Consider the following 21,278-nt stretch of genomic DNA (forward strand, 5'->3'; position numbering starts at 1 on the left):
GAAAGACAGCACTGTTAATAAGAAACACTGTCAAGAAATGACCGTGTAACTGACAGATTTTGTCTTAAAGAAGGAAAAAGTAAAAAACTAAAAGGGAAGGAGATGAATTAAATAATGAAAGGACTGTTTCTTTCAAGGGAAAACTAGGGAAACTACTGCATAGTAAGGGAAAGAGTTGCTCATACTCAGAATAACCAATGTTCCCCTCCCTTTCAGTCTTTAACATTCCCATAAGGATCTCCCAGACATGGTTCCACCACAGAGCCTCTGTCAACATCATGAATTGCCTAATCCAATGGTGTCCTACTCATTTGATCTAGCAGCCCCATTCTGTACAGTTAAAAATTTTTTCCCTAAAACTTTCATCACTTGCTTCTGGGCAGTTAATTCTTTTAGTGGGCCTCCTAATCCCCTGGATTCTTCTGGTGCTAGAGATTCATCTTTCTCAATTCCAATATTAGAAGCTTCTAGTTTCCGGCTTTAGAACTTGCAGCTTCTCTATGTTATCTAAGTCCCAAGTGATCAAATTCAGATTTATAGTTTAAATACAGCCTACCTTCTCAAGACTCCCAAGTTGATATCTCTACCATAGACCTATCCAAGGTCTTGATATTTATAGACTCCTAGATCCACCTGCAACTCACCATTAATATTGGGATGTCTGAATAGGCATCTCATACTGAACAGTACAAAACAGGGCTCCTGATCTCCTCTGCTAACCTCTTCCTCCTGCACTCCTCTCTTTCTCAGTGAATGCCAGCTCCACCACCCACCATTTGCTTAGCTCAAGGACCTCAAAGTCCATCAGTCCTTCTCATTGTCTCAACCCCTCATCCATTCCAGCAGTAAACCCTGTCATCTGTACCTTCAGAATTGGTCCAGAATCCAGTTGCGTTTCATCCCTTTCGCGCCTCTATGCTGTAAAACGATCATTATGCTTGTTGATTATTTCAAGTGCCTCCTAGCTGGTTGCGATGGTTAGGTTCATGTGTCCACTTGGCCAGATGATGGTGTCCAGGTGTCTGATCAGGCAAACACTGGCATAACTGTGCCACAAGGACATTGTGGCTGGTAAACCAGAAGTCTGGTTTATTCAATCACCAGTCAATTGACTGTACCTGTGACTTATTACATCAACAAAGAGTGTGTATTGTGCAATGAGAGAATTCAAGCAGCTGGATTTGATCCAATCAGTGAAGATTTTTAAGGGGAAAGAGAGAACTTTCACTTTCTTCTTCAGCCAGCCAACCTCTCCTGGGGAGTTCATCAAATACCTTCATCGGAGTTGCCAGCTCGCAGCCTCCCCTCCAGAATTTGGGCTCATGCACCCTGCCCTGAAGAATATGGATATGTGCATCCCCACAGTTGTGTGAGACACTTTAATAAAATCTCATATTTACAGATATATGCTGTTCATTCTGTTTCCCTAGAGAATCACGATTAATACACTGGTCTTCCTGCTTCTATTCTTAACTCTCTAGACTGTAGTCCATTGCATTCACATACAGTGCTCTTCAATAGAACTTTCTCTGGTGATGGAAATAGTCCATGTCCTTCCTGTCCAATATGGTAACCACTAGACAAAGGTGCTATTTCCCAATTGAAATATGTGATGGAAGTACTGATTTTTTCATATTAATGATTTATAATTTATGCAAATGTAAATAGCCTTACACTGATATTTTCTACTGTGTTATGCAAAAAAAAGGTGGTCCTATTACAAAGGAATAAAACTCAAAGCCTTTCCTACAAAACCCTCCATGATCTCACCTGCCATTTGCCTTCTGGTCTCATCCCACTCTTTCCTCTTCCAGTCCTAGGAGTGATCTTGATGTTCTTTGATCACAAAGCACTCGATCACCTAAGATCTCTGAATTTTCTGTTCCCTCTACCAAATACGACTCCAATAGCTGTCCCGTTTACTCACCCCTCATTGCACAGCTTTGCTCAAATGTGTCCCTCTAAATGAGGATATTACTTTGATGCTGATTAAATTGCAAATCCCCCAGTTGCCTTCCCCATGACACGCCCCATCCTCCTTACCTTGCTTTATTGTTCTCCCTATAACTTACCATCACATGACAAACATATGTTTACCCTTTTACTTGTTTATCAATCTCCACTAACTTGAATGTAGGATCAATGAGGGCAGGGATGATTTGTCCCAATGCCCCATACATAATTGCTGCTCAGTAAATATTTTTTGAATAACAGATTAATAGATGAATGTCATGATTCTAAAAGTCTATGTATGCAGGAGTCTGATTATAGCGAGGTTTTCAGAGTGTCTTCAGATGGATTATTGAAAGAAAAATGGAAAAATGGAAAAGCATATACTAGTTAGGCACACAGAACACCATACTGCAGGGTAGGCACCAGTCTGTGTGCCAGAGCAATGGGTAAGTCATTGGGAACTCTTGAACAACACAGAAAGCATAGGGTGTTGGCAGTCTTTAAGTTATCAGTACTTTAATTTTCTGATTAAATTTATCAATAAAATTCTGTTCCAGAAATGAAACTGCTACCTATGTGTGCCAGTTTGAATGCATTGTGTCCCCCCAAATGCCATTATCTTTGATGTAGTCTTGTGTGGGCAGATGTTATCGGTGTTGATTAGATTTGCATGGAAATGCACCCCACCCAACTGTAGGTGATAACTCTGATGAGATATTTCCATGGAGGCGTGGCCCACCCATTCAGGGCGGGCCTTGATCAGTGGAGCCATATAAATGAGCTGACAAACAGAAGGAACTCAGTGCAGCTGTGAGTGATGTTTTGAAGAGGAGCTACAGACAAGAGGGGCACTTTGAAGAAAGCACAGGAGCTGCAGATGAGAGAAAGTTTGAAGATAGCCATTGAAGGCACTCTTGCTCTGGAGAAGCTGAGAGAGGACAAATACCCCAAGTGCAACTAAGAGTGACATTTTTGAGGAACTGCAGCTTAGAGAGGAATGTCCTGGGAGAAAGCCATTTTGAAACCAGAACTTAGAGCAGACACCAGCCACGTGCCTTCCCAGCTAACGGAGGTTTTCTGGACACCATTGGCCATCCTCCAGTGAGGGTAACTGATTGCTGATGTGTTGTTACCTTGGACACTTTATGGCCTTAAGACTGTAACTGTGTAAGCAAATAAACCCCTTTTATAAAAGCCAATCCATCTCCGGTGTTTAGCATTCTGGCAGCGTTAGCAAACTAGAACACTATGGTAATAGAGATTCCCAAGAATCACAATTACTATAGACAGAAAGATTGTGCAAAACAATTTAATTTCAGTTTGTTAAAGTGTAAAAGGGGACATGAAAATTCCATGCCTTGCTCTCATTTCCAGCAGAGGTTTAGGCTGGAGGTAGGATTACATATTATGCTCCAAATTCCCATAGGTTTCCTAAAATTGTATGTGTGCCACCCACTTGCTAACCCTGGAAACACATGACTGATGTAACTGATAATCTGAATAGGAATTTAAATCAAATTTCCTGTACCCTTTAGAACTGATAGTAAATTTCCTTCTTCCAACATCCAAGAGAAGTTTTTACTGCTGCCTGAACCCAATAGACATGAGATTGTGTCAGCTTCTTTTGTCAAGGAAAGACATGTTATGTGACCAGAACACTGCTAGTAAAGAATAAGTACAATGTTAGAGCTTCAAGAGAACTTTGGGATGGTTTGTTCAATTCTTGACTATAGATTTGAGAGCACTAGGCTAGGGCCAGCCACAGGCTGAGGGTCATGAAGTAACCATCAGAGTTATCACTGGTGAAAGAGTGAAACAAATCCCCTGTGATGGTTTGGAGACTTTATGGACTCCAGAAGATCATGTTCTTAAAACTAATCCATTCCTGTGGGTGTAAAACTATTGTGGGTGGGGACTTTGGATTAGGTTATTTCAGTTGCGGAATGACCCAGGTGGATCTTAACCTCTTACTTGAGTCCTGTATATGAGGATGAAATTCAGAGACAGAAACAGAAAGACACAGAAGCTCAGAGAGAAAGCCATGGAAGAAAGCGTCAGAGCTCACGCCTCTCAGGGAAGCACTCGCCTCCCAGGTGGCACGTAGATCCACTGTGTCAAATATGCATTTTCCATGTTCACCGTTAGGTAAAAAATCCTGCCCCAGCTGGAACAGAAGCAGTAATTATAGGGAACTCACCAATCAATGCCTCTGACCTAAGTTGTGCTGTCAGGAACATCTAGCCCTGGGAGACTATGGCTCCATGAGGTTGGTGAAACTTCCAGATACTAATTTTCACAAAGTGCTTTGCATGTGCAGTGGGAAAGAATGTCTTAGAAATAGGCTTCCCATAATCTCTTAAATCTACTATATATACAATAAATATATTTGTCCGAGATCCTAATGGGGACTCATAGTGGACTTCTGTGACTTTAGTCTGCCCCTTACGGTTTGGAAATGTCTCTCCATCTGGAAAGGGAGTCCATTATGTGGCCTTCATTTCTACCACAAATGCATTATAACCTTGTCTGAGTCTGACCATCACATGTCCTCATCCCCTGAACACATGAAGGCCAATGGACAAGGACACAAAACAACCAGGGTCTGTCTAGATTCCTTTCAAGATGACTACGGATGCTGGAAGAGGCAGCAATGCTCTCAAGGATTAATCCCCAAAGCTTTGACCTGTCCCAAGGACATATTGGCCACCACTGGAAAAAAACTGGGACACAAAAAAGCTGGCCTGGAGGAATGCAGAGACAACAGTGGGAGGAAATGTGACATTCCTGATTCCAACCTGAAATCTGTAATTCTAGCATTGCCTTTGGCCTCTCATTTGCATAATCCATAAACTCTTACTTTGCATAAACTAGCTGGATGACAGTTCTGCTACTTTTAATCAAATGTCCAATACAACACAGTCATTAGCAGTTAAGAGCAGGCTACAAGGTCCAATTTTGAATTGGTGGCAATAGTAAAAGCAAAGGGCTGCAGGTCCCTGTGGAGGCTGCTGCTTCTAGACCCACCCAGAGTGAGCAACAACAAGCCCCTTTCAGTTTGAAATTGGTGAGAGATGAGGAAAATCCCTTGAGGGCCAATGAAGGCAGTTTGATTGTTTTGTGAACTTCCCCCAAGAGACTATGAAGTCATAGTCAGGTTGTCTTGTACCTGGCCAGAGTTATTTCCTCAAGATTTCGAGGCAAAGGCTTTGAGGTTGTTGAAATCTAATCGTTTAGAAACTTGGGGAAGGGAATTGAGGATATAAACATTATTCAGTAAAAAAGACACATGAATTCTTGTTTAAGATTCCTCCCCAGTTTCATAATCCCAACATCCTCCTAAAAAAGAATAATTCAACCATCCTTGGGAGATGAAGGTCATGCTGTTGTCTTGATTATGCAAACTGCTAACCTTCAGACCTGTTGGGAAATGAAAATGTAGAGGTTGACATAGTCCAGCTGAAGCTCTTTCAGTGATCTTTCCAAGACTGGTCGGAACAACTCTGGTTGAAAGAAAGTGAACCAAAGCTGCAGAGGTCAAAAGAAAAGTCATATTGCATTAATAATTTAGATGAGTCTGTGAATGAGATCAGGAAACAGATAAAGGCTGGAGTGTGACTAGTTTAGCAAAGTCATAATTGAAATTTCTTTGCCATTATAATTGAAATTAAGTTAAACTTGGGTCATTGATGAATCTTGTCTCTAATTCAAAAGAACAGAACTAACATTTAGGTTTTATTCAATCATTACTTATTATTATCTTTCAAATTTTGAGGATCTCTACACAGTATGAATTATATAGAAAATGTTGAAAAGAAATTGAGGAAAATGATCAAAGGATCATAAAAGTGATGGAAAAATGATTAAAGGTATGGGAATTCTTGCAAACATAGTATATGAAGAACACTGAAATACAGCCATGCTGGGAGAATTCCATTAACATAACAGGTAAAAATTTTTCCCACATGTATTTTTCAGAGACTTAAATGTTAACTCTGATTAGTTTACTTTAACTAATATTTACACAGTTTTCTACTATCTGAATACCCAATCCCCTCAGGAAAAGAGTTTCTTTTTATCCTGGGTTCTCTTTTCATGTGAATTTTTCATAGAAAATTTATTGTTTTGGAGTATGTTGTCAGTACATCTATTGAAAAATGGAAGGATATGGCTCAAGGGTAAAATCATTATCAATTAATGCTAATGTACATCTTCTGAATAATAATCTACAGAGTTTACAAATCATTTGCTGGCAACTTATCTAGTTCCATATTCATAACACCATGCAGGATGAATATGTAGTATTCTTTTTGCTTACATACTGAAGGGAAAAATAGGTTTTATCTTGCGATAAGTACTGACACAATTTAAAAAATTTAGCACTGTATTTTTTTATCTTCATTTTATTGAGATATATTCACATACCACACAGTCATACAAAACAAATCTTACTTTCGATTGTTCACAGTACCATTACATAGTTGTACATTCATCACCTAAATCAATCCCTGACACCTTCATTAGCACACACACAAAAATAACAAGAATAATAATTAGAGTGAAAAAGAGCAATTGAAGTAAAAAAGAACACTGGGTACCTTTGTCTGTTTGTTTCCTTCCCCTATTTTTCTACTCATCCATCCATAAACTAGACAAAGTGGAGTGTGGTCCTTATGGCTTTCCCAATCCCATTGTCACCCCTCATAAGCTACATTTTTATACAACTGTCTTCGAGATTCATGGGTTCTGGGTTGTAGTTTGATAGTTTCAGGTATCCAACACCAGCTACCCCAATTCTTTAGAACCTAAAAAGGGTTGTCTAAAGTGTGCGTAAGAGTGCCCACCAGAGTGACCTCCCGGCTCCTTTTGGAATCTCTCTGCCACTGAAGCTTATTTCATTTCCTTTCACATCCCCCTTTTGGTCAAGAAGATGTTCTCCGTCCCACGATGCCAGGTCTACATTCCTCCCCGGGAGTCGTATTCCACGTTGCCAGGGAGCTTCACTCCCCTGGGTGTCTGATCCCACGTAGAGGGGAGGGCAGTGATTTCACCTTTCAAGTTGGCTTAGCCAGAGAGAGAGGGCCACATCTGAGCAACAAAGAGGCATTCGGGAGGAGACTCTTAGGCACAACCGTAAGGAGGCCTAGCCTCTCCTTTGCAGCAACCGTCTTCCCAAGGGTAAAACCTGTGGTAGAGGGCTCAACCCATCAAACCACCAGTCCCCTATGTCTGTGGTCATGTTAGCAACCATCGAGGTGGGGTAGGGGAATACCTCTGCATTCTCCGCAGGCTCCTCAAGGGGGCACTACATCTTTTTTTCCTTGTTTTTCTTTTTTTTTTTAACTTTCCCTTCTTTTTTAAATCAACTGTATGAAAAAAAAGTTAAAAAGAAAACAAACATACAATAAAAGAACATTTCAAAGAGACCGTAACAAGGGAGTAAGAAAAAGACAACTAACCTAAGATAACTGCTTAACTTACAGCATGTTCCTACTTTACCCCAAGAAAGTTACATAATATAGCAACATTTCTGTGAACTTGTTCCTACTATATCCATCAGAAATTAACAGACCATAGTCATTCCTGGGCATCCCCAGAAAGTTAAATAGCTTATCTGTTCTCCTTGGATTATTGTTCCCCCTTCTTTAATTGCTCTCTATTGCTAGTTCCCCTACATTCTACATTATAAACCATTTGTTTTACATTTTTCAAAGTTCACATTAGTGGTAGCATATAATATTTCTCTTTTTGTGCCTGGCTTATTTCGCTCAGCATTATGTCTTCAAGGTTCATCCATGTTGTCATATGTTTCACAAGATCGTTCCTTCTTACTGCCATGTAGTATTCCATCGTGTGTATATACCACATGTTATTTATCCACTCATCTGTTGAAGGACATTTGGGTTGTTTCCATCTCTTGGCAATTGTGAATAATGCTGCTATGAACATTGGCGTGCAGATATCTGTTCGTGTCACTGCTTTCCGATCTTCCGGGTATATACCGAGAAGTGCAATCGCTGGATCGAATGGTAGCTCTATATCTAGTTTTCTAAGGAACTGCCTGACTGACTTCCAGAGTGGCTGAACCATTATACAGTCCCACCAACAATGAATAAGAGTTCCAATTTCTCCACATCCCCTCCAGCATTTGTAGTTTCCTGTTTGTTTAATGGCAGCCATTCTAACTGGTGTTAGATGGTATCTCATTGTGGTCTTAATTTGCATCTCTCTAATAGCTAGTGAAGCTGAACATTTTTTCATGTGTTTCTTGGCCATCTGTATTTCCTCTTCAGAGAACTGTCTTTTCATATCTTTTGCCCATTTTATAATTGGGCTGTCTGTACTACGGTCATTGAGTTGTAGGATTACTTTATATATGCAAGATATCAGTCTTTTGTCAGATACATGGTTTCCAAAAATTTTTTCCCATTGAGTTGGCTGCCTCTTTACCTTTTTGAGAAATTCCTTTGAGGTACAGAAACTTCTAAGCTTGAGGAGTTCCCATTTATCTATATCTTCTTTTGTTGCTTGTGCTTTGGGTGTAAAGTCTAGGAAGTGGCTGCCTAATACAAGGCCTTGAAGATGTTTTCCTACATTATCTTCCAGGAGTTTTATGGTACTTTCTTTGATATTGAGATCTTTCATCCATTTTGAGTTAATTTTTGTGTAGGGTGTGAGGTAGGGATCCTCTTTCATTCTTTTGGATATGGATATCCAACTCTCCCAGCCCCATTTGTTGAATAGACGATTATGACTCAGTTCAGTGACTTTGGGGGCCTTATCAAAGATCAGTCGGCCATAGATCTGAGGGTCTATCTCTGAATTCTCAATTCGACTCCATTGATCTATATGTCTATCTTTGTGCCAGTACCATGCTGTTTTGGCAACTGTGGCTTTATAATAAGCTTCAAAGTCAGGGAGTGTAAGTCCTCCCACTTCGTTTTTCTTTTTTAGAGTGTCTTTAGCAATTCGAGGCATCTTCCCTTTCCAAATAAATTTGATAACTAGCTTTTCCAAGTCTGCAAAGTAGGTTGTTGGAATTTTGATTGGGATTGCATTGAATCTGTAGATGAGTTTGGGGAGAATTGACATCTTAATGACATTTAGTCTTCCAATCCATGAACATGGAATATTTTTCCATCTTTTAAGGTCCCCTTCTATTTCTTTTAGTAGAGTTATGTAGTTTTCTTTGTATAGGTCTTTTACATCTTTGGTTAAGTTTATTCCTAGATACTTGATTTTTTTAGTTGCTATTAAAAAGGGTATCTTTTTCTTGAGTGTCTCTTCAGTTTGTTCATTTCTAGCATATAGAAACATTACTGACTTATGTGCATTAATCTTGTATCCCGCTACTTTGCTAAATTTGTTTATTAGCTCTAGTAGCTGTATCGTCAATTTCTCAGGGTTTTCTAGGTATAAGATCATATCATCTGCAAACAATGACAGTTTTACTTCTTCTTTTCCAATTTGGATGCCTTTTATTTCTTTGTCTTGCCGGATTGCCCTGGCTAGCACTTCCAGCACAATGTTGAATAACAGTGGTGACAGCGGGCATCCTTGTCTTGTTCCTGATTTTAGAGGGAAGGCTTTCAGTCTCTCTCCATTGAGTACTATGCTGGCTGTGGGTTTTTCATATATGCTCTTTATCATATTGAGGAAGTTTCCTTCAATTCCTACCTTTTGAAGTGTTTTTATCAAAAAGGGATGTTGGATTTTGTCAAATGCTTTTTCAGCATCTATTGAGATGTTCAATTGATTTTTCCCTTTTGACTTGTTAATGTGTTGTACTACATTGATTGATTTTCTTATGTTGAACCATCCTTGCATGCCTGGAATGAACCCCACTTGGTCATGGTGTATGATTTTTTTAATGTGTCTTTGGATTCGATTTGCAAGTATTCTGTTGAGGATTTTTGCATCTATATTCATTAGGGAGATTAGCCGGTAGTTTTCCTTTTTTGTAGCATCTTTGCCTAGTTTTGGTATTAGATTGATGTTAGCTTCATAAAATGAGTTAGGTAGTGCTCCATTTTCTTCAATGTTTTGAAAGAGTTTGAGTAAGATTGGTGTCAGTTCTTTCTGGAAAGTTTGGTAGAATTCCCCTGTGAAGCCATCTGGCCCTGGGCATTTATTTGTGGGAAGATTTTTGATGACTGATTGGATCTCTTTGCCTGTGATGGGTTGGTTGAGGTCTTCTATTTCTTCTCTGGTCAGTCTAGGTTGTTCATATGTTTCCAGGAAATTGTCCATTTCCTCTACATTATCCAGTTTGTTGCCATACAGTTGTTCATAATATCCTCTTATAATTTTTTTAATTTCTTCAGGATCTGCAGTTGTGTCACCTTTTTCATTCATTATTTTGTTTATATGGTTCTTCTCTCTTTTTGATTTTGTCAGTCTAGCTAGGGGCTTGTCAATCTTGTTGATCTTCTCAAAGAACCAACTTTTGGTGATATTTATCCTCTCTATTGTTTTTTTGTTCTCTATGTCATTTATTTCTGCTTTAATCCTTGTTATTTCTTTTCTTCTACTCGGTTTAGGATTGGTTTGCTGTTCATTTTCTAGCTTCTTCAGTTGATCCATTAGTTCTTTGATTTTGGCTCTTTCTGCTTTTTTAATATATGCATTTAGTGCAATAAATTTCCCCCTTAGCACTGCTTTTGCTGCATCCCATAGGGTTTGGTATGTTGTGTTCTCATTTTCATTCGTCTCTATATATTTAGCAATTTCTCTTGCTATTTCTTCGTTAACCCACTGATTGTTTAGGAGTGTGTTGTTTAACCTCCAGGTATTTCTGAATTTTCTAAGTCTCTGATGGTTATTGACTTCTAATTGTATTCCATTGTGGTCAGAGAATGTGCTTTGAATAATTTCAATCTTTTTAAATTTATTGAGGCTTGTTTTATGTCCCAGCATATGATCTATTCTGCAGAAAGTTCCATGAGCACTAGAAAAGTATGTGTATCCTGGTGATTTGGGATGTAATGTCCTGTATATGTCTGTTAAATCTAATTCATTTATCAGATTGTTTAGGTTTTCAATTTCCTTATTGGTCTTCTGTCTGGTTGATCTATCTATAGGAGAGAGTGATGTGTTGAAGTCTCCCACAATTATTGTGGAAACATCAATTTCTTCCTTTAGTTTTGCCAGTGTTTCTCTCATGTATTTTGTGGCACCTTGATTGGGTGCATAGACATTTACGATTGTTATTTCTTCTTGTTGAATTGCCCCTTTTATTAGTATGTAGTGGCCTTCTTTGTCTCTCAAAACATCCCTGCATTTGAAGTCTATTTTATCTGAGATTAATATTGCTACACCTGCTTTCTTTTGGCTGTAGCTTGCATGAAATATTTTTTTCCATCCTTTCACTGTCAGTTTCTTTGTGTCCCTGTGTCTAAGATGAGTCTCTTGTATGCAACATATTGATGGTTCATTTTTTTTTGATCCAATCTGCGAATCTATATCTTTTAATTGGGGAGTTTAATCCATTTACATTCAACGTTATAACCATGAAGGCATTTCTTGAATCAGCCATCTTATCCTTTGATTTATGTTTGTCATATTTTTCCCCTCTCTCTATTAATATCCTTTATTGTACCCATACCGAATCTCTTTAGTACTGAACCTTTCTCCAAGTCTCTCTGTCCTTTCTTTGTTTCTCTGTCTGTAGGGCTCCCTTTAGTATCTCCAGTAGGGCTGGTCTCTTGTTAGCAAATTCTCTCAGCATTTGTTTGTCTGTGAAAAATTTAAGCTCTCCCTCAAATCTGAAGGAGAGCTTTGCTGGATAAAGTATTCTTGGTTGGAAATTTTTCTCACTCAGTATTTTAAATATATCGTGCCACTGCCTTCTTGCCTCCATGGTGGCTTCTGAGTAGTCACTACTTAGTCTTATGCTGTTTCCTTTGTATGTGGTGAATTGCTTTTCTCTTGCTGCTTTCAGAACTTGCTCCTTCTCTTCTGTGTTTGACAGTGTGATCAGTATATGTCTCGGAGTCGGTTTATTTGGATTTATTCTATTTGGAGTTCGCTGAGCATTTATGATTTGTGTATTTATGTTGTTTAGAAGATTTGGGAAGTTTTCCCCAACAATTTCTTTGAATACTCTTCCTAGACCTTTACCCTTTTCTTCCCCTTCTGGAACACCAATGAGTCTTATATTTGGACGTTTCATATTATCTATCATATCCCTGAGGTCCATTTCAATTTTTTCAATTTTTTCCCCATTCTTTCTTTTATGCTTTCATTTTCCATTCTGTCATCTTCCAGGTCACTGATTCGTTGTTCAACTTCCTCTAGTCTTGTACTATGAGTGTCCAGAATCTTTTTAATTTGGTCAACTGTATTTTTTTTTTGAGAGAGAGAGAAAGGCCACATCTGAGCAACAAAAGAGGTTCCCTGGAGGTGCCTTCTAGGCATGATTAAAGGAAGGCTCAGCCTCCCATTTACAGCCTTAAGTTTCCTAAGAGCAAGCCTCAGCCTGATTTATTAAGTAGTAGGTGCCTAATTTCACTTAATATATATACTATCCAAGATAAACCGTTTCTTACATTATGTTCACTTAGTTGTACAATTATCATCACTCTCAAATTTAAACAATTATCATAACATAAAACATCCTAGAGCTTTTATTAGCTGCTAATTATTCATCCCTTGTATTAGTGTAGTGTTGGTAAGATATCCCTATTAAATATTGTCTATAATATGTAATGGGTAGTTTTTCCACATACTACTCTATTGTTAACTCTCTGCACCAGTGTCATACCATATTAGTATATCATGCTATCACTTATTTAGATTTGTGGTGCTACTCTGTGGGTTACATGTCTTTAAACAACCGTTTACAAACATGTTCACCTTCAGTGTGTCCCTGATCCTTATAATCCCATTAACAAACCACAGTCACACCTCACTGTTCCCATGCCATACTCCATGTCAAATTTCACTGCTTTCTGCTGAGGCTCAGAAAAGTAAAGTGATTATACTTTAAAGTCACAAAATGTGAACATAACAATGATGGGAAACCCATAATATATGTGTAAATAAAAGTTACAATTACAAAAATAATTACAATTCAGGAAATAGCTACTCCATGAATCATATCATCCCATTTCCACATGCAATAATACTTCACAAACATGCACATGTACACGTACACACACGCACACCTTTGAAGTGTAGAATATGTCTTCCCTCTTCACTGTGCCATCTGCACTCTTGCTCCGGATGGTGCATCCTACCTCCTCTTCATTATTGTATGCAAAGGCAGCATCAATATGGCGATACCCAGCATCAATACCGAATTTGGTGGTCTCCTCTGCTTCACTCTTAGGGACCTAGAGGAGCAACAAAGAAGTTGGAGACCCATTTGACTGACACGTAGTTTTGACCCAGGTAGTGTTCTTCATCGTAATCAATCATTCCCTCTTATCTTGTATTAATTCTCCATGTAGAGTGAGCAATGTGTCCCAGTTTTCCTGGGACTTTTCCAGGTTTAATTTGGAAAGTTGTGCATCCCAGGAACACTTTCAGTCCAGGAATAGGGAATGGTTGTTCATTGGCGTTGGCAGTACCCCAACACCATCCTCAGGTTCAGTGATTCGCTAGACATTCTCAGAAGACTGAGAAGATAGGTGTGTTCATAGCTATGATTTGTTACAGTGAAAGGAGAGAAAGCAAAATCAGCTAAGGGAAAAGGTACGTGTGGCAAAGTACACAGGAACCAGGCACAGAACTCCAAGCATCCTCCTCCAGCGGAGGCATATTGAACATGCTTCTTTCCTCCATTATCAAACTTTGACAATACACAGGAAATATTGTCTACAAGGGAAGCTCACTACAGACTCAATGACCAGGATTTTGTGAGCGGGTGCTCATATAGCCCACAGTGCCCAGCAATTAATGAATTTGCAGTCCCCCTTAAAGAAAGGGGATATTCAGCATCAACGTCATTGTTTGTACAAACACTTTAGGCACAAACACCATTATCAGTGAGAGGAATACCTATTTCCTTCCTGAACGTCAAGATCATACACACAAGCCAGTGGTGAAACTTGTAAACAGGCACTTCTAAGGATAGCGATCGGCTACGTTAACTCTTTTCTGTGCATTCACCCTAGTCACAGGAGAGGACTATCCAAGAGTGAAAATGTACACTCTGAGAGTATAGGTTTACATAAGAAATTAAACACATCTTACAAGAGATTAGTGAGGGAAGCGTGAGTCCTGAACACTAAAACCAATTCAATGAGAGAAAATATAATTTTAGGGAAATTTGAATGAATGATTTGTCTTCGAAAATTGGAGAAAGATTTTAAAGTGCATTTTATAAACCAGAAAAACTAAATAAAGCAAATCTTCTCTTTCCTGGGCTCCTAAGCGTATCAAAAGTTTTCTTTTTTTCAACATGATTACAAGGAGTTACATACTGTGCCCCAATAGCCTCTGCTGGTTTCCCATTCACTTTTCCTTAGGCTTCCAGCATGTGGAGGTTTGCAAGGCTGAGGCCTCAGTGTCACACATTTTCTTTCCATCTCCTTCATCCCACATTGCACAACTAAGAAAACAAGTACTGTCTCCTATTTTTCAAATTGTCTGTTAAAAATTCTTGCCTATATCACGGGTGAGAAAATGAGATTCACAGTTTGAATAAATTGTCCCATGTTACACAGTTAAGGAGTAAGTAGACAGAAAGAAAACTGTGGAATGCAAATCTTCTAGCTTCCTGTCTAGTGGCCTCTCCACCTTGCTCCCTCTCAAGTGAAAGGAACAACTCTACCTATTTCCTTCCAACATAAAGTATTTTAACAAGAACCAAGAATTGAAGACTTGCCCTTGTGAGGTAGTGTTTCCTCCAAAATGATGTCATACTTTTTTCTTCAGGTGAATTTACCAGCAGAGAGAGCAGCAGGGGGAAGTGCTACTCACCCTGTGTGCCCTATTTCCTGCCTGGTGCTAGGTGGGCTGCCCCACCCCATGGCTGTTTGCACACACATTCAAGTCCAGGGCTCTTCACCAGTCAGACTTCTCTGAACCATGTGTACTTGGTGGCAGGAAAGATTTCTTGAATTGCACAAATGTACAGAGAAGCTCCCCATTGCAGTCAATCTCAAAGCAGGCAGCTAATAGCAAGTGCCCTGCTGCTGAGGTTCATTTCTTCTAAACAGATGGAAATAGGAGGAAAAGCCAAGCCCAGGATAATCCCTAGGAAACCCAAACCCCTGATTGAAGACTGTCTCCCTTCTCACTGTATCCTTGGAATGGCTCTAGCCTGGTGAAACCAAGACCAAGTGGGTCTCCCAAAATTACACAGGAACTGGGTTCTATGACAACCCAGGTGGGCAACCAGCCATCCTAGGGCTGTCTTCATTTCCACCATCAAGCCAAAATTCTCTACAGTTACCTCTGCAGGTGCATAGGTTCCAAATCCCAGGACAGGCATGAAGTGACCATCGTTTAGCTGCACACAATGTTTGTGGTCCGTTGCCTCTCACCACTCAGAATAATCAGAGATGGCTTTCTTTCCTTTTCCTTCAGCAGAGTTTTGAACAACAGTAAGGCAGGGCCCTAACTGCAAAGGTGAAGCCCCAACTGCACTGTTAAACTTTTAAGAAATAATTTGGTAGGAGGGGCCATGCTTAAAGGGATCGTCCATTGAGTGCGACTAGACTTGGCACTGGTTCACTTCTTTTCTTTTCTCATCAAAGAGTACAACTGAAGTTCATTATTCCAAGTGAAAAAGAAAAATCAGTTTCCTGGTAGCTCATGGATTTATTCAAAGAAGACAATCTCATCTTCCCACAGGAGCCATGATTCACTTAACCCTTCTGTTACCACAGAGCCCAACCCCCACAGCCAGTGCTAGTTCAGTCTGTTCCCAAGTGAGAACTTGATGTGACCCTACATCATACACTGTCTGGCTTCCCAGGCTCAGTATATGCAACTAATAAACTGCTGCCAATCTCAACTGGCCAGTGTTGGGTTTCATATGTTTGCCTATCCCGATAAACCTGGGGTGGGATCCCCTCTCTCTTCAGCAGGGTAAAGAGGATGCTAATAAAAGAATAGGAATCATGAAGAAGATGGGCAAACAGCCACGAAGGACACCTGGTCAGGTGTAATGAATTGCTCTTGGCTAAATAACCGTTTCCTTGATATGGTAAAAGTCACCTGGGATTGAATTGTTGGCTAGATGGAGATAAAGTGTTGTCAACAAATGAATACCCACTGTGGCCTAATTGTCCCTAAGAACACGTTTGTTTCCTGGAGGAGGCCTTGGTGTTAGTTTAACTGAGTTACCCTCAGGAAAAAATAGGACATAGGTGGAGTCTTCCTAAATACCCCTTTGGAGGATCACAATACACTCTGAACTGCAGGCTGTAAGAAGATTCCAGCTTAAGAAAAACTTTAAAGATAAGGATTATACAAATAAATGTATTTGCACAAGGAAAGAGTTTGCTCTATACATCTCTTAACAAGCTCACACACATGCTACTCATGCAATTTTTTCTCTGCTCTCCTTCATCAGTAGCCCTTAGTAAACCTCTAATTCTGTCCAGCTCTATGCAGCTGGAGAGCCTGGGGGTAGGAATGACCAAGGAGACTGGTTATTGAGCAGTTATGCTCTAGCAATTATCTAAATATCAATCTGTGGACTCTGTATCATTTCCTCAGCCCATAGTCAAGGTAATGTTTGCTTCTTCCAGGACTGTCTACTTAATAGTTTTCCTTTACCTTTTCTGGTTTCCCTACCAAATGCAAACACCCCCTATGATAAGCATTTAAAACAACTATACTTGGAGAACGCTGACCAGTGGCCCCACTCCTGGGTGCAGTCAGGCCTCCTGGGAAGCTGGCTACCAGCCTCTGGAACACTGTTAAGAACTTCAAGAAATAGACTGATTTAAAAAATTATAACCCTCATTTCCCAAGCTTCTTTCCATGCAACTGTTAACAAAAATGAGAGCCTGTGCAACTCAGAAGAAGTATAAGCAACCTGAGTTTGTGGTTTTAGCAGTTTAACATGGTGTTCCAACCCAGCTCTTGAAGGGCTTGGGTCAGCACAGCCCTAAGACTGAAGAACACTCCAAACATGAGTTTAATAGGACTTACTGACAAGACATCACTGTTCTTGGTTGCAGCCGACCAAGGTAAGATGGTAGTTAGCTCCCTGCAAAGAGCAGGGGTGGCGGTGGGGTGCTGCCAGGGGGTGGTTTATATTGTTAGGACAAGGACATTCCATAGGGTATGAGAACAGACTTTAGGCAGGTTCTGGTGATACAGGGGGTGGAGATTTGTTATCTACAGTGATCAGGGGAGGGGAGTTTCAAAGCTTTGTTTACAATACCATTTGTACATTCTTTCACCCCCTGGGGAGGTATGATGACTTTCAACGTCTGTCTGAGTCAAGTAGGCAGCTATGTGAATAACCCACGTTCACTATGGAGGGGAGCGGGCCCCGGCCCTGGGTCCCCACACATGGCATAGAATTCATGTGTTCACTATACCTCTGCAATCATTTTGAAAGAAAGACATTGAAATTACCACTCTAGAAACCTTTTCAGATGGTTATGCTTGGGCCAACACATGCGATAATGCAAGGTGGAGCAGAAGAGAATCAGCCTTCTGGGAACGGTTTGAATAGGAGCCTCTCTGGGCCATTTTAATGTTTTTTATAAACTCTTGTGCTGTGCAGAACACCCCCTGGGCCATAAGGACACACAGCAGGAACTGTCCACGTCTGTCCTTGAGGAAAGGGCTGTCGGCCGAGGGGGGAGGCAGCCTGGGGAGGCAGAGCATGGGCTCCTCACGCCCAGACATGGCAGTGACACATCGTGGGCATGTGGAAGCAACACACATTTTCCTCAGAGGACCCTCTTTTCATTTCCCAACAATCCATGGAGTCTGTGTCCATCTCTCCGTAGATCCCCTGGAACTACTGAACCTGACCAGGAAAACCTGTTGCTCACACAGCTGCTAATCCCACAATCATCCCTGAAGAGGTGACAGTTATCTGCACATTTGCCTCCTGATGTTGGCATTTAAACACCAGGGAACTGGTGATCCTGCCCTCCTCTTCACCCCACACCAACCTTCAGATGTGACCTAAATGCTCAACACCTCCTTTTAGAGCCAGGGTCAACTAATCACTGGTGTTGAAATAAAATATTTTTGAGTTCTTGCATTGTCTACAAAAAGTATCAGCATTCAAATCACTTTTGGTCTTAACTTTTCTGGGCCTTCCTTACACTACGAATAAATTTATATTAATTCAATTTTCCAAATGATGATCACTATGCTAATTAGAAAACATACTGAGAAAAATAACTTAACCAGAAAAGAAATCAGGATCACAAAAAAGTAGTTCAGTGATTACTTGCCTTGAATTTAAAAGTTTGGTTAGTTTTTGACACGAAATAGAAACATTTTGCCATTTTGTTATGGGGAATGTTTTGAAAAATTAATTTCATAGTATAGACAGACAAAAAAAAAAGAGCATTAATTCTTTCCTTTCTTCAGCACTGCATTACCACTATATGAAAAAGGGACCAGGTACCATTCTCTCAAGAATGAGATATTAGACAGAAGTCAAGATAAAATGAGAAATTCAGAACTCAGAAGTTCCATATCTCATTACAAGAATAAGGAAGAAAGAAATGAGAAACATTAACCTGACATGTCCTATTATTTGGAGGTAGAGTCATTCTCGGTTTGCTGACTGATGCTTCTCTCCTGACTGCCCAGGAGATGGAACTAGGACCCTTGCCCTCGGCCACACAGTGAGGAACAGCAAGGAAGGTGGGCGAGGGGCTTGTCAGTTTTCCTAACTCACAGCTCAAAAGAGAGAAATTGTTACCCTTTTTGACCAGGGAAATGGCTCCAGTTTTCTATAAAGTTTCTGGTTCTAAGAATCTCAGAAAAGAAGAAATGAGATTAGCAAGTTTATAATCCTAGGGTCCAAATCATATTAAATAGCCTTGTGCCAGTTTGAACGTATTGTGTCCCCCAAACGCCATTATCTTTGATGTAGTCTTGTGGGGCAGACATTTTGGTGCTGATTAGATTTGCTTGGAATGTGCCCCACACAGCTGTGGGTGATGACTCTGATGAGATATTCCCATGGAGGCATGGCCCCACCCATTCAGGGTGGGCCTTTATCAGTGGAGCCATATAAATGAGCTGACTCAAAGAGAAGGAACTCAGTGCAGCTGTGAGTAACGTTCTGAAGAGGAGCAAGCTTGCTAGAGAGGAACGTCCTGGAAGAAAGTCGTTTTGAAACCAGAACTTTGGAGCAGACGCCAGCCACGTGCCTTCCCAGCTAGCAGAGGTTTTCCGGACGCCATTGGCCATCCTCCAGTGAAGGTACCTGATTGTTGATGTGTTACCTTGGACACTTTATGGCCTTAAGACTGTAACTATGTAGCCAAATAACCCCCCTTTTTATAAAAGCCAATCCGTCTCTGGTGTTTTGCATTCTTCAGCATTAGGAAACTAGAACAAGCCTGAATTAATTTGGGGGGTGTTTGTTTTCATTTGTTTCCTTGTTTAGAAAAAGCCCCACCTCTGGCCTGTTCATTCAGTGTCTCCCGGGCAGGGCCCGGTCGTCTCTTCTCTGAGTGAGTCTGCAGAGTCCTACATGGCTTCTGGTCACGTATCCACTAGAAGCTATAGGTGAGTGTGAAGTATCAGGTGCTGACACTGACACATGTAAGTGTTAATACACGTCATATGCACACTCTGTCACGATGGTCATCCATAACTTCATGTAACAATCTTCATGGGCCAAAGACTATGTGTCATCATTCTAAATGGCTGTGATATACCAGTCAACAAGAGAACTCGCACTGTCCCCATTCTCCAGATGCCGGATCTGAGACACGGAGCTTCCAGGACCGTGTGCTCTAGTGGATCTCACCCTCTACATGGTACTGCCCCTCACATCATGACCTGCTCAGGTGTTCTGCTTCAGTACTGACCCAGAAGTGTCCTGCACCTGCTTGCCTGTTACAGTTTACCCATGATCAACACCTTCACAGTTTTCCAACTGCAACTGGAAAAGGGGGACATGGCATAGAGAGAGTCAGAATAGATAACCATGAAGCAGCAGGAAGGAGACACTCTTAGCTGATTCCCTGGAAAGGGCAGAGAAGCACAGTGGGGGGACCACAAGGAACTTGTTGGTGAAAAAGAAAATGCCAGAGTGGGAGAGGGTTAGGAAAGGACCTGAGGTCTGCTGCCTGCATCTCTCCACAGACGCCCTCCTCATTTCTGATAATGAGGAGCCTTGTCAACACAGGTGCACGGGGAGTTGAGAATGAGCAAGAATGCTGAAGACATTGTTAGAGGGAGAGGAAGAGAGAGTAAGAAAGAAGTTTCGTATTCCTGGAGCTCAAGGGGGTGTCAGTGGGATAGTACCAGCACAGGGCATATGTGAAATTTCAGATTTTCCTTAAGAAATCCTACTGGTCTTAGTGGAAAGCTTCCGACTCATTCCTAGTCTGTTTATAGGTGTGGAAAAAGACAGAAGTTCTCACAGTGCCTCACTATGCAGATAAATGCCTCCACCAAGGGCTCCTGACTGCTCTGAGGAGTTGCCTGTTGCTTGAATCTGGGATAAGAGTCAGTGGATAATTGCTCCTTCGCTTGGTCAAGGACTAGAGAAGCAGTAAGGGATATGGTGGAGGTTTCTCGCTCCGGGGGTAGAGTTATCCCCCGTGGTGCTGCAGGTAAAATGGTAGAAATGTGTCACCTGACATAGATTTAATTTCCCCAGGGTATATAAAAGTTTCCTTAGAAAGCAGGGACAATTTTCCCCAAAAAGCTAATAGAAGCACTGCTACTGGAGCTTCTCTGCATGAAATTGAAAAGAACAGCTAAAAGTTAATTGCAAAGGAAAGATACTGGGCTGGGGGTGTGGGGGTGGGGGGCTAAGTCTCTGTGATGTTATAGAGACATGTGCCAGCAACACAGGAGAGAGATCTGCAGAATGTGAGGGAATAAAACTTACCCTTTGGACCCTTCACTGGGGCTCAAGGCATTTGGTGCTACTGCTGCTTCCCTTCAGGGTGAGCCCATGAGATGTTGACCAGTGACTTGTGGCTTGATGGGCAGTCCAAGAAAATCACTAGGATGGCAGATGGGTGCCCCTGACTGCTGTATGTACCCTAATAAACACTGCTGGTCCTCAGAGGACCTCTCGATTTCCTCTTCATTGTATTGGCTGTTATGCTAATGCCAGGGCTAATTATTCACATATTTCCTCATGACTCTCTGAACTCTCTCTTCAAATCACTTTCAAACCCTGCTTGATGCTTGCACCTCTGTTCTGCATG

General features: G+C 40.9%; 1 protein-coding gene and 1 pseudogene across 1 annotated transcript in view; both read right to left on the reverse strand.

Annotated features, from left to right (window-relative positions):
* Nucleotides 1-21,278, reverse strand: part of LOC119542938 (aldo-keto reductase family 1 member C1 homolog) — a 390,984-nt gene that overhangs the window by 345,695 nt on the left and 24,011 nt on the right. The window lies entirely within an intron of this gene.
* Nucleotides 1-21,278, reverse strand: part of LOC119541616 — a 34,602-nt pseudogene that overhangs the window by 4,688 nt on the left and 8,636 nt on the right.

The sequence above is a fragment of the Choloepus didactylus genome, chromosome 8, assembly GCF_015220235.1.
Source record: "Choloepus didactylus isolate mChoDid1 chromosome 8, mChoDid1.pri, whole genome shotgun sequence".
Lineage (NCBI taxonomy): Eukaryota > Metazoa > Chordata > Mammalia > Pilosa > Megalonychidae > Choloepus > Choloepus didactylus.